A 17,545-nucleotide genomic window follows, 5' to 3' on the forward strand; every position below is an offset into this window, starting at 1 on the left:
ATATAAATATCTGATTTCATTGGTTTTACATGTTTTTCTCGGTTACCTTCTCAGGTTTCTCGAAGTTAACTCTACGCCGTAGCGATTGAATGTGATAAAAGTACGTGCGATAAATGATATAATATATAACCGGCTCAATTGATTTGTAGATCTTCGATCTCAGGATACCTAAAGATAATCTCTGTTGCTTGCTGTGACACACGAGATTCTCGAATTTTCGTCGAATGGTCGATAGTTAGCGTTTACATAATCACATCACTTACCTCAATGAATCCTGATTCTTAACCCTTCCCACTAACTTCCCACTAACGACCCTTCTGGCCTTCGGGCGGCGAATATCATACTAACATTTCTTCCCTTCCCCTGGTGACTGTAAGGACATGGCCGCCGTCGTTATTGACCATTTAAAGCTCGAATCACCGAAAACTGCACAACGAGAATGATTTGCTGTTCCCAAGCGTCATTCTGTGTGTTCTTTGTGCAATTTGGTTGGTTCAGGTCAATCACGGAGAGGAACTACGAAGTGTACAGTCTATTTATTTAATATTATTTCAGTGCGTTGTAGCATTTGATGGCCAAAATCCACTGAATTCAACCTAAATATTACAATCTGGACAGTTTAGCTAGACGATAATGCGACGCGTTACATATTACTAATCGTGCGTCAATTTTAGACTCGAATACTTTTCTTTTTTAACTATGCGAATATATATATAATACACAGATACTATCTGTGTCCTAAAACATCCGCCGTATTCACTTTATTTGACACCCTATGACTTTTCTCTTTTCCTAAAAATTAAGGCAAAATTTCAAGGACATTTTTTGAAAGCATTTGAACCAGTAGAATCAACATAAAATAAATAAAATCAACATAAATTGTTTAAAAGATTCCTGGCATTAGTTAATAAGGAATAAGAATTCGGTTTCGAACGTGACTCTCGCTTACAATAAACTTCATTCCAGTCCAAAAATAGCCTTCAGCTGGGACCTTTGAAATAACTTGTTTATGTTAAACCTCCTTACCGACAGCAAAAACAAAAATCAATATCATCGAAACCAGTACGCGTTGTTTGTTGATCGAAATCTGAACCCATGATTAGCTCTCGATTGGCCTTGCTGCTCAATTTAACGAAAACGAAATCCCCTCCCTCTAATCGGCTACCATCGCAACACACCAGAAAAAAAAACACATCTTTCCATCGTGCAGCTTGAATACCGTCGTCGTTTCTCGGTAATTAAATTACATATTTTATAGCGAACAGAGCCCCGGCGAAATGCCTCAACTAGGCGACGAACAATGCCTTAAGCTCGGAGCGCAAAAAGGAATCTTGAAACCATCAACGGCATTCGTGAGCGACGAACATTTCACGTATCCTCCGTTCGTCGTTCGCCCTGTGTCATTCTCGAACGGGGGGAAGGGTCAGGATTAGCAGGAATGGCTTGGCTTATCGCAATCAGGAGCTTCCAGCTCCAAGCAACCATGTATTACTGTAAACACAGTCATCGTGGCTGTTTGTTTTTATTCTCACCACCTTCCCGAGCGTGGGGGGGGATTCATAGGGGAACAAAAGGATAGTCCAATTGTTGGAAGCTGTTCCATCTGTGCTGATAATCATCACCATCATGATCCGCCCCGAGAGGGGCTCGCCCTTCAAGATATAAGCTGCGCTCGAAAACCACTTTATTTTGTGTGAGTGGATTTTTTGTTACGTTATTCTTCCGGTTGTTACTGCGTTGCGACGATGTATAGCTGAGAGTATAATTAAGCATCCAATCACTTATGTGTAACGATGTGTAAAAATCTGTGGCAATCTTTTGGAAGTTATCAATTTCCTAATCATAGAATCTCATGGAGCAATGTTCGAATGATCTGTAGTCTTCATTTATACTAACTCAATTTTTGTTTTATTTCTATTTGCAGGTTCGTAACCAGTCAATTTGTAAGTATATTGCACGAGTCACGTTCGCTTCCTATTTCACTTCGATTGACATATTCTCGGCAAAATGCAACCCCTAAAGGCAACCACTTCATAGACTAATCATGGCGCTTTCTATTCTACCCTCACTCCATCGAATGTCCGATCATATGCTGCCAGAGTGTGTTCTTTTCCGAAAAATATCACTTCGTGAGACGACACATACTTTTTCGTTGACACGCTGCAGCATATCAGCAGCCAACAATCCTTGCGAGCGACGCCAAACCCCCTTCTGGTTGCATTCAAGTCACACACCACTTCGAGCCTTTACATGACATGACTCCGACGACGCTCAGATGACACCTTACCGACACCTCACGTTCCTCCCTCTTATCCACCAACGCCTTTAAGCACTTTATCAAGCGACAGCATCCGCTATCCAGTTGCGCTTTTCTTCGTGCGAATTTAGCGATCTGTCGCCAGCAGCCGAAGAGAGGGAGCTTCACATCCCACGTTTTCCCCATCCTCGGGAAAAATGAAACAAACACAGAGAGAAACAAAAAAAAAGAGCTCTGTGAGAGCGGCGAGAATCTAATTCAATTCGAATTTTTCTTCCTCAAGTATCAAATTCCCGAGAAATGGCATCTCGTCTCGATATGTCATCATCGAATGTCCGCTTATTTAACAAAAACAACCAGCGCCTCAACCCCTCAGACCCGAGCTTCTGCTATTGGTGCCGACCGATATCGACAATGTTTGTTCTAGAGAACGGGGATCTCAGTCGCAGCTACTCGATTCTCGAAATTGTAGTGTAGTCCTTGAGATGCGAATGAAGCACAGGGAATGGAAAAACAAGAGAGGACATAATAGCGGGAATCGTGGGGTGGGTTTTTGAGACTGACTAAACAACAACGGGTGTACATATTGTTCTGCTGGCAATAACACATCCCTCTCGGGCCGTTTGTGCAAGCATGGAAGCATGCGACGAAGCGACGAGTTTTCGAAGCCGATGGAGTGTAATTTGATGTTTAACTTGTTTAAGTTTTGTTTCTTGTTTCTCGGTTTTTTTGGTGAAATCGACCAAAAGTAGAACCATCGAGGCTGGTTTCTTCCGGGCGACGGAAAGACTACTTCACCTCTGTTTTGCTTTTGGTTCTTTCTTGTTGCGTTGGGTTGCCGTTTTGGGTGAGAATCAATATAATCGATATGGTATTCCGGTTATAATGAAAGATGTGATGCTTGCATTGTGTCTTGTTTTCCAAAGCATACAGAGTGAAAACTTTTTCGGAAGTTTAATAAAACACTTGTTTCGAACTCAACCTAACATTTAAAGAAGAGCAATCTCATGTAAATCGTACGTACAAAGTACAAATTGCACAAAAATGTTTTTTACTGTTATCAAAAATTATCATTATTCATGACTGTTTAACAGGAAAGTATTAGGTTGGGGAAAAAGTTATCCATTATTTTCTCGTTGGCTGGATTTAGTGATCAATATCTCGCGTAATATCGATCATACAATTTCAAGTTTAGGCTCGTTGTAAAGGTGGCATTTTACACTAGAAAAAATTCTTTTGTTGTTTTTTTGTTTGTTCCATTCAGTTATGAGTTACAGGGTGTTAACAATGGAGGTAAACAAAGAGAAAATTCAATACATTTTACACTTTTTATTTTATAAATGCGAAAATGCAAGCCAGGCCGCTGAAATTGTGATGTTTATGGTGCCGATACAACAACAGTCAATTACGTGCCATTTAGTTTATTTTAATTTTTTTTATTTTTTTCTATAAATATTTTTTAATTTTTTTCTAAATGCTATTCGTTTTAATTTTTTCTCAATACAATACACTAAATTATGATCTCTACTGTCAACAAACCGTTTGAAGCTAGCGATAGACCAGAAACGTTCAGAATTGGTCAACAGAAGAGGTGTTGTGTTCCATCAAGACAACGCCAGGGCACACAATTCCGAGAGCATGATTGGGATGTTTTAATGCATCCACCATATAGTTCGCACCTGGCTCCAAACTATTATCACCTTTTTCTCGCATTGACAAATTTCCAGAGTGATAAGAAATTGGAAACAAGAGATGATTCTCTTGTTTTATCTATTGCTTTGGTTTTTCGTTAATAAGGACCAAGACCTCTGTGATAAAGACATTATGAAGCTACCCTTAGAATGGTAACAATTTTTCCAACAAAACGGTGTATGTTTGGTCAAAATCAGACAATCTGAAGCATATTGAAAATATTTTTTTAATTGAACCCAAAAATAATGAATTATTTTTTCTCCAACCTAATATGTGGTATCGCTTTTGCATAAATGTTACACATTCACTAGGTTAAGAACAACGACTCTTCTCTATGGTATATCATAGAAACGAATGAATTGTAAAAAATACACTCTCTTCATTTGTTTATCATTCTCTCTGAGGAAAACTTAAAAAATGGTTATTGGCTGCATTTGAAAGAGCATAACTCACTCTACAGAATGTTATATTTTCAAAACTTTGTTATTTCTAACATTTGAGTATATTAAAATTGAAATCATGAGTTTTTGGGTGAAACCCCATCAATAACTTTGAGTAAGATTAAGATATTGACAAACTCTGCATGTTGGTCTTCATAAGCTCTAAAAGTCGTACGAAGACAATTTTGATGTAGAATTTGAAGTATAAAAGTTAGAGCAAAAAAAAACGTTTTCTATAGGTCACCCTAATGCAAATAAGATAGAAAACGCTAAATACAACTTTGTTTAGGTGAAATCAAAAATCAAACTTTCTTGTCTTTATAGATTGGAAATTTGTAGTTCGACAATGTTGTAGCGTCAATTATTTTAATTAACTTTGTAAAACAAAGTTTTTTTTCTTATCTTTTAATATAATAGATTTAGCCCTTCTTTTAAAATTTATTTGCTCTTACTTTCATATTTCAAATTATACATCAAAATTGTCTTCGTATGAGTTTTAGAGCTTATGAAGACCAACATGCAGAACTTGTCAATATCTGAATCCTACTCAATGTTATGTGTGGTATTTCACCCAGAAACTCATGATTTCAATTTTAATTTACTCAAATACAAAAAAATAAAATAGGTTTGGAAGTGTCACATTTTGTAGAGTGAAATATGCTTTTTCAAATGCCGCCAATAAACATTTTCTTGCTATTTTTGAGCTATATCGATTTTTCCAAGAGATAAGAAAAATATTTGTTGCACAAACTCGCTTACAATAACAGGGACTACAAAATTGGCGAACTATGTTTACCACTATCTATAAAGATAAGAAAGTTAGATTTTTTATTTCATCGGAAATTTTGGTCACCCTATTTTTGACAACATAAACATAAGCACTCTATCATGTGTATCAACTTTGTCGAAGACAGTTTTTGTTCAAAGAATAACTGTCGAGCTCTAAATGCCAATTTCCACTTTAACGCACCTCCTGAACCCTTGTGCATTGTGCACTGACATTAAATACACAAAGGAGATGGGAAACACTTGCCAAATTAGTTCCGCCATTGCACAAAACATACACCAGCCGTGTGCGGTAGAAAAGTCATTGTGATTCCATTCCCGGTCTCACTCCAGCCAGCGAGCATTCTTTCATGAAACAAAGAGTGTTTTCTTTTTTAAAATATCTAGAGAATTGGTTTCAACATTCTAATTGTCCCCTTTCAAGACTATAGGCAAATAAACTTTAAATTTTAAATCTATATATATATATATATATATATATATATATATATATATATATATATATATATATATATATATATATATATATATATATATATATATATATATATATATATATATATATATATATATATATATATATATATATATACAGACAGACAGAAATGCAATATATATATATATATATATATATATATATTGCATTTCTGTCTGTCTGTCTGTCTGTCTGATTCTTATGGACTCGGAAACTACTGAACCGATCGACATGAAAATTGGTATGTAGGGGTTTTTGGGGCCGGGGAAGGTTTTCGTGATAGTTTGAGACCCCTCCCCCCTTTCTAAGGGGGGGGGGGCTGCCATACAAATGAAACACAGATTTCTGCATCACTCGAAAATTAATCAAGCAATTGAAATGAAATTTGGTATGTGGAGGTTTTAGGGTGCAATGAATGTTTCTATGGTGATTAAACACTCCACCCCCTCTCTAAGGGGGGGCTGCCATATAAATGAAACACAAATTTCTGCATTACTCGAGAATTAATCAAGCAAACGAAACCAAATTTGGCATGTGACGGTTTTAGGGTGCAACAAATATTTTTACGTCAGTTAGATACTCCGCCCCCTCTCTGAGTGGGGGCTACCATACAATAGAAACACAAATTTCTACATTACTCGAGAATTAATCAAGCAAATACAACTAAATTAGGCCTCTGGAGGTTTTAGAATGCAATTAATGTTTTTATAGTGGTTAGACCCTCCTCCCCCCTCTCTAAGGGGGGGCTGCCATACAAATGAAACACAGATTTCTACATTACTCGAGAATTGATCAAGCAAACAAGACCAAATTTGGCATGTGGAGGTTTTAGGATGCAATAAATGTTTCTACGGTGGTTCGACACTCCTCCCCCCTCTTTCAGGGTGAGCTGTCATACAAATGAAAAACAAATGTCTGCATAACTCAAAAACTTATCAAACAAATTAAACCAAATTTGACAAGTGAAGATTCTAGGGGGCACGAAACATTTCTATGGTGAATAGACACTCCTCCTCCCTCTCTAAAGGAGAAAAGGGGTGGGGTGTGTCTTTATTCTATCATGTTTTCTGTATCAAACATTTATTCCATGTAACGGAGAAACATGTTATTTGCAAGTGGTTGAAATCTTGAACGAGAATTGTGTCTGAAAATAATCTGATATTATAATGATGAGTTTTGGTAGAAGTACTAGGATTTTTTTAGTAAAAGGTAAATTCAACGGGGTCGATTAGAAGATCTATCAATGAACAGTTCTGCGATTGCACTCATGAACTTGCGCTTAGTAAGAAAAGGTGAATGTTTGAAGGTATTGATAACAAAAAACAAATTTTGGGCGGGACGAGGTTTGCCGGGTCAGCTAGTCCCTTATAATAATGAGTGTTTTTATAGAAATATTAAACCTGAAATTGGAAACACTTTTTATTTATGCTGCCCCATTTTGAAAGGTATGATTTGTCTTGCGTTTCGGCCCATAATTCATCAGGAATCCTCCAAGATGCATTTTAACACCGTTGGAATGTTTCTTGTGAGGCTAAGCAAAGATTCTCGTCTACGTCGATAAGCTATCGGATAAGGTTTTGATTAATGTTCAAGAATTATGGCGGTCAGAGTTATATCTAGGCACTTAAAGTATACTTTATTTGCGCGTAGAACCATTGCCCATTGTTCAGAAAATTTTCAGAATCCTTGCCTGAACATGTGCTGTTCTTCTAAACGAATCCAATTATCAGTCATGAGTCAATTATCTGTCCCTGATACATTCGCCCTAATCAAATCGCACATCCTTAATAATTAACTTATTCGTCCGGAATGAATGATAATCTAAAAAAGCTATCCATTTCAATATGTGAGAGTCATCTACGATGATGTTACGAGTACATATCCTTTTACTAAGTGAACGATCATGGGTTCCCAGGACCCTCCAATGAAAATTTTGCCTTCTATCATAGCAAAGCCTTACAAAACGACAAGTTAAATACATTTTCATGCTATTCGCAGTATGCGGTGTGGCGTTGTCATGATGAAAAATTAATTTGCTTTTCCCATTCAAGTTGTTTTACTTCAAGTAATTCATTCTCCTATTTTCCCACCACATACACAGCATAGCCTCAGCACTTTTTATTTGTCTTGCGAATTCATAGGATTTCAAATCATAGTGAAACTACAACTAATTCGTTTCAAGTAAATCACATGGATCGGAGAGTCGATCGTAATTTTGATCGTGTGCATGATTTTTGATTGTCGATTGAAGTTCTAACCATTTGAAATTTTAAAACGCATATTAGGGACCCTCGTGACTGTCATGCAGAATCGAATTGAATTGTGCTTCTTTCAAACAAACAAAAAATATATATAGAACAAAGTGCATTATTTGTTATACGGATTAGTTCCACTGTGGTACGGACGATGCAGCTTTTATAAATATATCACTTTTTTTCATAAAAAATGTATGCGTTGTGTTCTGGACACGGTAGAATAGTGAACGAAGGAGTACGAAATATTTTTTGTTTATCGGTTCAAATATTATTTTAAAATGCATCGAGACTCTTGAAATATCTATCTAGTAGAAAGTATTGGTGGCTCTGGAATGAATCGATGGTTCACGTGGTTTTGTAGAACCAGCCGAAGATGATTGAATCATGATTTTTCTTCCCCTCGAGAATAATACACAAACTGGCGTTGCACTGATCATGCATCGCAAGCATGTGATGATACAAAGATGCACAAGCGCACTAAACCAGACGACCTGAAAACCGACACTTTTTATTATTTCATCGAGCTGGATTTGAATTTGTGAAAAAAATCGTAACCGCCATTTCAGCTTGACTGGCAGGAGAAATTGCAGATTTCTCTGCTTTCACGATCTGGTCCGTGTAAATGAGTTACTATCGGGCGGAGCTTAAATTGCAACATTTTCTCTCTTCACTGTGTCCGTCCACATGTTACAGTTCTTCGGAGATGCATTGGTTTCTCGTTCACCGATGGTATGGGTAAATAAACACACAATCGGGCAGAATACATGTATGAGACAATGGTAATGCTTCCTATTTTCATTAAATTTAACGATTTGACTCGGGAGCTGTAGTGCAGTGTACCATTATCAAATTCCGTTCGCTACAGACATAGTTATTAAGAATAAAACTATTTCATGTAACCGTGACCTGTATTCGGATTTGACCCCCTTACTGAAAAATGCAGACGCAAAAAATTGATTTCAGATTACATTTCGGATTTCCATAAGTATAAAATGTATGTCCCACAAATAAACTGAAAATGTGGTTAAAACTTTCGTATGACAGAATACCTCCTCAACCTGACAAATACTTCCTCAACCTGGAAATGAAGCTCATAAATCTATATCTATAAAAATGGACTTCTGTCTGTCTCTCTGTCAGTCTGATTCTTATGGACTCGGAAACTACTGAACAGATCAACATGAAAATTGGTTTGTAGGGGTTTGAAAGGCCGGGAAAGGTTTTCGTGATAGTTTGAGACCCCTCTCCCCTCTCTAAGAGGGGGCTGCCATACAAATTAAACACAAATTTCTACATTACTCGGGAATTAATCAAGCAAATGAAACCAAATTAGGCAAATTGAGGTTTTAGAGTGCAATAAATATTTCTATGGTGGTTAGACTCTCCACCCCCCTCTCTAAAGGGGGGCTGCCATACAAATAAAACACAAATTTCTGCATTACTCGAGAATGAATCAAGCAAATGGAACCAAATTGGGCATATTGAGGTTTTAGGGTGCAATAAATGTTTCTATGGTGGTTGGATTCTCCACCCTCCTCTCTAAGGGGGGAGGGGGGTGGTGCTGCCATACAAATGAAACACAAATTTCTGAATTACTCGAGAATTAATCAAGCAAACGAAACCAAATTTGGCATGTGGAGGTTTTAGGATGTAATAAATGTTCCTATGGTGGTTAGACACTCCTCCGGCTCTCTAAGGGTGGGCTGTCATACAAATGAAACACAAATTTCTGCATAACTTGAAAACTAATCAAGCAAATGGACCCAAATTTGGCATGTGAAGGTTTTTCTATGGTGAATAGACTTCTCCCCTCTTCTCTAAGGGGGGCTGCCAGACAAACGAAACACAAACTTCTGCATAATTTGATGTTTTTGGGTACGAGAAATGTTTCTATAATGGTATGACACCCCTCCCTCCTCTAGAATGAAGAGGGGGTCCCATAAAAATACTACACAAATTTCAACCAAAAATATTCCAACCAAACATGGTAATTGAAAATTTTCGGAAAACTCTGAAGGAAAAAGGGAAAATTCGGAAAATTAAATTCCCATATGTTCTACAATTACATAGTGACAAGTGCTGTTAGTTCAGTAGCTAGCGAAATTGATCTTCGTTCGCAGGTGGAAATGGATTTTAATGTGATGAAACGCACTCCTATATCTTTTTCTATACAAACAAAAAATGATCGCCGGATGTGTTGATAAGAGCAGAACTCGAGGAAGGAATTGTCCGATTTAGGACTGTCTTTATTCTATCATATTTTCTGTATAAAACATTTATTCCATTTAACGGAGAAACATGTTATTTGCAAGTGGTTGAAAAATCTTGAACGAGAATTGTGTGAGAAATACTAGGACTTACAGTAAAAGGTAAATTCAACGGGGTCGAATAGAAGATCAATCATAAACAGTTCTGCGATTGGACCCATGAACTTGCTCATAGTAAGAAAACGTGAATGTTTGCAGGTATTGATAACAAAAAACAATTTTTGGCGGGACGAAGTTTGCCGGGTCAGCTAGTATATGATATTTTTCTTTCAATATTTTCCTATTTTTCTGTATCATTTTTCTATGAGCGAAAACGTACACAACTAAATTAAGATGGCTCAAATCGGACGATCCGTTCTCGAGTGACGAAGGAGTTATACGTACGCAACTTTGTCTTTTATATGAAATAACATTGCGAAACCAAGCGTTCATCATTATATCCAAGCGAAGAACGAATGAGAAATACGTGCAAGTGCAAGTAGTGCGTTTTCTCCAGTGAACCGCCAATCCAAATCCGCGTCCAAATAATCCACTCTAGATGGATGCTCAGAATACGCACTTAGGTTCCGTCCTAGCAAAAAATTGTAGTTTGCAATTTTCCAGTCTCATTACAGCCAGCTTTCTCTAGGCTTAGAGCTAACTATAAACTATTCAATTTTCCTTTTTTTTAAATTTTGACAAGATAGTTGAAGAGATAGCATTACAATCATATGCAATAACAGAGGGATTTGGTCCATGTTACCACTTCTAAGAATTTTGTATTAAAGATTATCAAAGATCATTTAATCAAATATAGTTTGTGAGATGCAATTAAATTCTGTTGTGTTCAACCTTGCATCCAAAAAAAACTGTACGCAGAGTAAATGACGTTGTCCCAAATTGCTTTTTTGTTATTTCCATGTAATTGATGTATTCAACTACAACAAAGTTTAACTCTTGTTTTTATCAGCTAGCGGCTTATCATGGAATGCAAAACAAAACTATATAAAACGATGATACGAACAAATGATGACGGATGAAACCTGCTGATTTTAATTCCCAGATTTCCAGTTTCAAGTTTTCCACTTCCAGCTGATCCACTGTGGTCTTTTTCTAACGGTTTTCCTCTAGCTTAGCAACTCGTCGTCCGGGGAAATTTAAGCACTTCACAAGAAGCTCACCATTTTTCGCACCCTGATTCGCTCTGATCCCCGCTCCGATACTGCTACTCTCTCTGAAGCACTGTGCGGTGATTATGCTTCCTGCTAACATACCCTTGCGATGGTACGAGAGAAGATGCGACGAAGGAAAAGTGGCATCAACATGAGCAATGCGTTCCGTGCAGATAGTGGGGTCGGGAGGAGGCTAGGAGAGTGAAACCAACGCAGCAAATGGTATCCAGGAATAATAATAATGGTAGTTATGAAAATTGTTTACATTTAAAAGAAACATTTTATCCAGATACGCGTTCCACCTCCGCCAACCCTGGGTTGTCGTCAGAAAAGCACTGGGGGTGGAGGTTCCCGAGTGGGATCGCAATTTATAATAACAGTCTTCATTCGGTGTGTGATTGTATGAGCTGGTCGCACTCGATCCTTCGTCGCAAATCTGTTTGTTTGCCTTTTTGGGTTTCACAAGAGGGAGAGAAAAAAAGTCATCCAGCACACATGTGCCATTGCTGAACGCAGTTCCTCTCCCGGTCCCCCGGTGATGCTCTTCGATTGCAGGAAACTTGCAGCCATTTCGCCATATAAGATGGTATTTAGAGCAGCAAATGTGTGAATAAAAGTCATTGTATTTATGGTAAATTATTTTCACATATAATGGCCGAGGTACCAGCGTTCCTGATGATGCTGCTGCTGCTTTGCTAAAAAAAAGTGGCAGCCATTCGTTGTGAGCAATTTCGTCTGAACTTTTCTCGTTGTACACAGGACCACCGCCCCCTCCAAGCTCTCCCCCTCAAGGGGACGAAATACTTTTTGTGCCGCATGCGACAACAGCATCAGCATCAGCAGCAGCGATTGCAACATTACATGCACCGAAAAGCGAAATCCCCGTAATTGGAGTGCTTCGTGCATAATTATGTTTACGTTACGGGTCGCATTCAGCGATGTTCAACCCGCCAGTTAGCCCACCTGCTACCCTGCGACTGCAGTGGGATATAGCAAATGTACAGGAAGTAAGTGATTATGCATTAAGAGATTAGGTGACAATTGTGGGAAAAAGTACACTGCTGCAGGTTGTTGGTGAATTAAAGAATGGGTTAATTGATACGAGTTTCCGTATGGGGTGCTGATTTTGAAGGACGGGAATGGAAATGAATGGATGGTAGAAAACGTTAATGTCTTTTCATGATTTGTTGGAGCTTTTATGAGTGTTGTTTTTCGATTATAGAAATCAACAATTGAACAGTTAACTCTCAGATTTTTTTACGTCTGAGCAATTCCAAATGAAATCGTCTTAAAAATGCAGATTTTAAAGACCTGTATGTTTTATTCCAATGAAAGTTTGTATTCCGTTTAGGTTGGAGGAAGTATGAGTTTTCCACAGCATTTGGGAATATTTTGACTCAAGTGTAACTTTTCAATAGGGCGTATCGATTTTAGTGAGAGAAATCTATGAAAATTTATATTTCAAAAACTATGAGTCGTACCGAAATAGTGTCTTAGAGAGAGTTATAGAGTATTGATGTTTAAACGTAAAAAAATATACACTGAGAAAAAAAAATAGTACTCTTTTTTATTTACAAAAAAAAATTTTAATTTGCAGTATCTAAAATATGTTTTTTTATTTCTTTCAATTTTTTTTTATATAAAATAGAAGTCGTTAAAAAAAGTGTTACTGGGCTTCTTACCAGTAACACTTTTTTTAACGAGCTTTGTGGAACATCATTTTTTTATGAATTTTTGAAACTTCGAATTTTTGTATGTTAACATTCAATTTTAGCCACAAATTATGCATTTTGATGTGATTTAAAACCAAAAAGCTCATCACTAATTTCCTTCTGAGTGCAGCCATTCTCGAGATGTTTTAAAAAATGTTTCTATTTTTTTCTGTTTTTTATAGTAAATAGACCCTTTTAATATGTTTGTCATGTTATACCGTCATGTTCATAAAATTTTATAATTTGATTATAATTTCCAACAACTTTTCCAAATACATCATTACAGTGATAATATATATTTAGACGTTACACTAAAAAACATTTGAAGACATGTGGGTTAATACAAAACTCCTTAATACATACTTTCAACATATTATTCGTGTTGTACAATCAAAACACGAACAGTTTTCAAAGAAGAATTAAAATCCCAACAACACAAATAAACCTCGTTGATTCAACCGGACGTTATGGGTACAAAAATAATTAACTCGTTTACGTTTTGCCTAGTAAGCCTGAAGTCAGGTACAGGCAAACCTTTTTTTGTGCGGGGGATAGGGACAGCATAAAAAAATCGCATTAAAAAAATCCTGCAAAACTTCACCAATAGCTTTAAAAAGCCGCGTTCGGTACACATTTTGAAAAAAAAAATTATTCTTGTGCGGTAGATAGGGACCGCATAAAAAAAGTTTCCTCCAAGAAAATAACTCAAATTCACGCCGTTCACCGATCAATTTCCTTTTGTTTTTCTGCTTTGAGACGGGACAGTTTGCCTTTTCGGTTGCGTGTGGCTGTTTTGTGCTTTTAGTTGCATGTCGAAACGTGTTGCTGTTAAAAACCATGTCATGCAAAAACTTAGAAAAACGCAGAGCATTTGATAGGAGGAGGTGAATGATTTCAGAAGTGGATAACTGAGACGCAAATATGCTTTTTTCGCACTGAAGTGCATATAAACCATCGAAAAAAAACTAAATGGACGATAACTTCGTCAAATATGCTTCTTTTCATATACCACACAAAAAAAATTGCACAAAAAAACCGCACAAAAACAAAAAACCGCACAGAAAAAAAATCGCACAAAAAAAATTCGAACAAAAAAAAAACCGCACAAAAACAGGTTTCACTGTATCTTAAAGGTACCTATGTATATTTACATAAAATTACTCAGATTCAAACATTGTTCATCAGTCGAACAATCGAACAATGAACTGCAACAAAGTTTTCTCGTGTTGTAGACCGTTTCCGAAAAACGGTAGGAAATGTTCATCTGAAAAACGTTTCTTAACCGTGATTAAGAAACTTAAGTTAATGGGATGCAATATCTTTTGTGATACTGGTTCAAAAATTTGCGGATCATTCCTATATATTGACTCTATATAGAGATGAACGGCATGATCCGCAAAGTGATTGTGCAACACGAATAATATATTAAATGTTTGTATTGAGATAAAAAAAGATTTTTTTCATATCGCTACGTTTTGTTTTTCAACGTAACTCCTAAACATATATTTTCACCATAATGATGTAGCTGTAAAAATTGTTGGAAATTTTAAGCAAATTCATAAAATTTTATGAAGATGACGGTATAACACGACACACATATTAAAAGGGGCTATTCACTATAAAAAAGAAAATAAATAGCAATGTTTTTTTTAAATATCTCGAGAAAGGCTGTTTTTAGAATAATGAGCGTTTTTGTTCTCAATCATATTAGGATTCATGTTTTTTGGCTAAAATTGATTGTTAACATACAAAAATTCGAAGTTTCAAAAATTCATAAAAATTCGATGTTTCACAAAGTTCATCGAAAATAGTTCTACCATCTTGGACTCATTTTCTAAATTTTCTACATGACTTCTATTTTGTGTGAAAAAAAATGGAAAAGTCTGAACCTAGAGGCACGGACGGAAACTTGACGTAGGACTTAAACCCTTTTGTTAGTTATATGGACTGAACACAACTTCAAACAGATTGTAAGAGAAATCCGAAGTATATTTCAACATTAACAAAACAAACTCAAAAAAAATTTAAATAGTGATTGATAAAATCGTCCCAACAGAAATATTGATCGATCGGCCTCCTCTTTCTTACTTTTAATCGATATGACTGAATACAATAAGAAGTCATCATCTTACAGAGAATTCGTAACCTGATTCCCGGGTTCCTTAATGACACACTGGAAGAGTGAGTCAAGTGCCATAGGAGAAACACATCGTACTCACACAACAGAACATACCGCGCCTTGGCTTGGGCTAACTGTGGAGATAAATAATAGTGGTCAGTGAGTATAAATACATCTCCATTCTCACCAGAATACCGGTACTCATGGAGGAAACAGGTCACTCATCTTGAAACCCTTGGTGGCCTCTAGAAGGCAACGTCCAGGTTCGAAGTCTTGGTACAGCTCATAATTCCTTCTGTGTGGAATGACTCAGGAATTAGTCGGTGGTTCCCAAGACTTCGAATCTGGACATTGCCTTATAGAGGGCACTTGGGTTGGGTGACTATAGCCTTCGCAACGTCCGAACAATTATTAAATTCTTTGTCTCCATCTCATGCGCTTCCGGGCAAGGAGGTGACAAATTCTTAAACTCAACTTTAAATAGTCAGCTTGCCTGGGCGACAATACACTTATTTGAAACATTGCCTATGGTGGGTGGATATAATTATATCGCCAGGTGATGCAGAATAAATATCTTTTGACCATGAGTGCCTTGTGAAAATTGTGTAGATTCTGTAGTGAACTGGTTCCAATAAGTACTGCAAATTTATAGGGAAGGGAAAGTAGGATTGACAAGTGGATGTGGGGTAGTGTAGTTGGCTTAATAGAACCATTTGTACTTCTTGATAAGATATCACGAACTGGTATGCGTGAGTGTACCCTTTCGAACCTCTCAATCGGTAACCAGTTTAATTCTTCCATTGCAAAATTTTGAACATTCCCAATGTACTCAGATGGCGTTGGACGACGAACGTGCTCAGAAAGAACGACCGTTTACTCAATATTTTTGGCGAACTATGTCTTTCGAGCAGTTGGGAACAGTTTGCCCATCTCTATCATGGAGACTAACGCCCGAATTGTATGCAACGATGTTGTTTGTTTCTCTTCCTCCACTGCGCTATCCGCGAGTAAAATATAAAAACATCCATTTTATTAACTAAATTTTTAATTTGTTTCACTATCTTCACAATTTGTGTTAAAATCAAGAAAATTGATGAATAAATTTTCTATCTGATGATATATAGTATAATATGTATCCCCATTACGCTCTTGCGTAACTCATTTTCCGTAGAGTGACCCCCCTTTATAAAAATCAAAGACGTAGTCCTACGTCAAAATTAAAAACAAAATAAAAATACATATTTTAGATATCATAAATTAAAGTTTTTTTCGTAAATGAGTAAAAGAGTACTATTTTTTTTCTCCGTGTATATTTTTTTCACGTATGAACATCAATACAAACACTATTTCCGTATGATTCATAGTTTATAAGATATTAATTATCAAATATTTATCTTACTAAAATCGATACGTGCTATTAAAAAAATTCACTTTAGACAAAATATTCCCAATTGTCGTGGAAAACTCAAATTTCTTCCAACCTGAACGGAATACAAACTTTCATTCGAATCAAGAATACATGTTTTTAAACTCTTAATTTTTAGGACGATTTCATTTGGAAATGCTCAATGGCTTATAAATGTTTTTTTTTTTAAATAAAAACTATTACATTTCATTCCGCGACCAAAGTTTTGTAGGTATAATAATTTTGAAATTTTTGTAAATAAAAAAAAAACTTATTGCTTTTTAAAAATGTAGTGCAATTCTTTTTTGGAGATTTCAAGTATGCAAAGTTGCATAAATGTCCAATGTCTTTACACCCACAAAGTTTCTCTGCAATCTGAGATGGTTTTACCGAGCTGGCATGAATTTCGTCATATACCTTCTACATTATCAAAACACTTGAAATTTAAAAAAAAGGAGTAAATATTTATTATATTGGAACATCATATTGATATTATGTTGGGGAAAGCGTTATCTATTATTTTCTCGGCAGCTGGCTTTAGTGATAAATATCTCGCGTAATATCGATCATACAATTTGAAGGTGACATTTCACACTAAAAAAATCTTTTGCTGTTGTTGTTTGTTCCATTCAGTTTTGAGTTACGGCGTGTTTACAATGGAAGTCAACAACATGAAAATTCGATATATTTTACACTTTTTCTTTTATAATAATTTTATTTATTATAATGCAAGCCAGACCGCTGAAATTGTGAACGGTTTTAATCGTGCCGATACTGCAACAGTAAAAAACGTGCAAATATTTTATTTTAATTTTTTTTCAATTTTTTTAGTGCAACATACTAAATTCAGATATCTACTGTCAGAAAATGGACCGTTTGAAGCGAGCGATTGACCAGAAAAGTCCATAATTGGTCAACAGAAGAGGTGTTGTTTTCCATCAGGACAACGCAAGACCACACGATTCCGAGAGCTTGATTGGGATGTT

The 17,545-nt window shown here is 36.4% G+C and overlaps 1 protein-coding gene across 6 annotated transcripts in view; it reads left to right on the top strand.

The window, feature by feature from the left end:
• LOC129771653 (insulin-like growth factor-binding protein complex acid labile subunit) overlaps positions 1-17,545 on the top strand; it is a 671,410-nt gene that overhangs the window by 414,642 nt on the left and 239,223 nt on the right. Inside the window, exon 3 of one of the 6 annotated variants that reach the window (XM_055775522.1) lies at positions 1,925-1,943. The exons of the other annotated variants lie outside the window; for them this stretch is intronic. The gene's annotated coding sequence lies outside the window, so the exon portion shown is untranslated. The remainder of the gene's footprint in view (positions 1-1,924; positions 1,944-17,545) is intronic. 6 annotated transcript variants of the gene reach the window in all.

Source organism: Toxorhynchites rutilus, chromosome 2 (assembly GCF_029784135.1).
Source record: "Toxorhynchites rutilus septentrionalis strain SRP chromosome 2, ASM2978413v1, whole genome shotgun sequence".
Classification (NCBI taxonomy): Eukaryota; Metazoa; Arthropoda; class Insecta; order Diptera; family Culicidae; genus Toxorhynchites; species Toxorhynchites rutilus.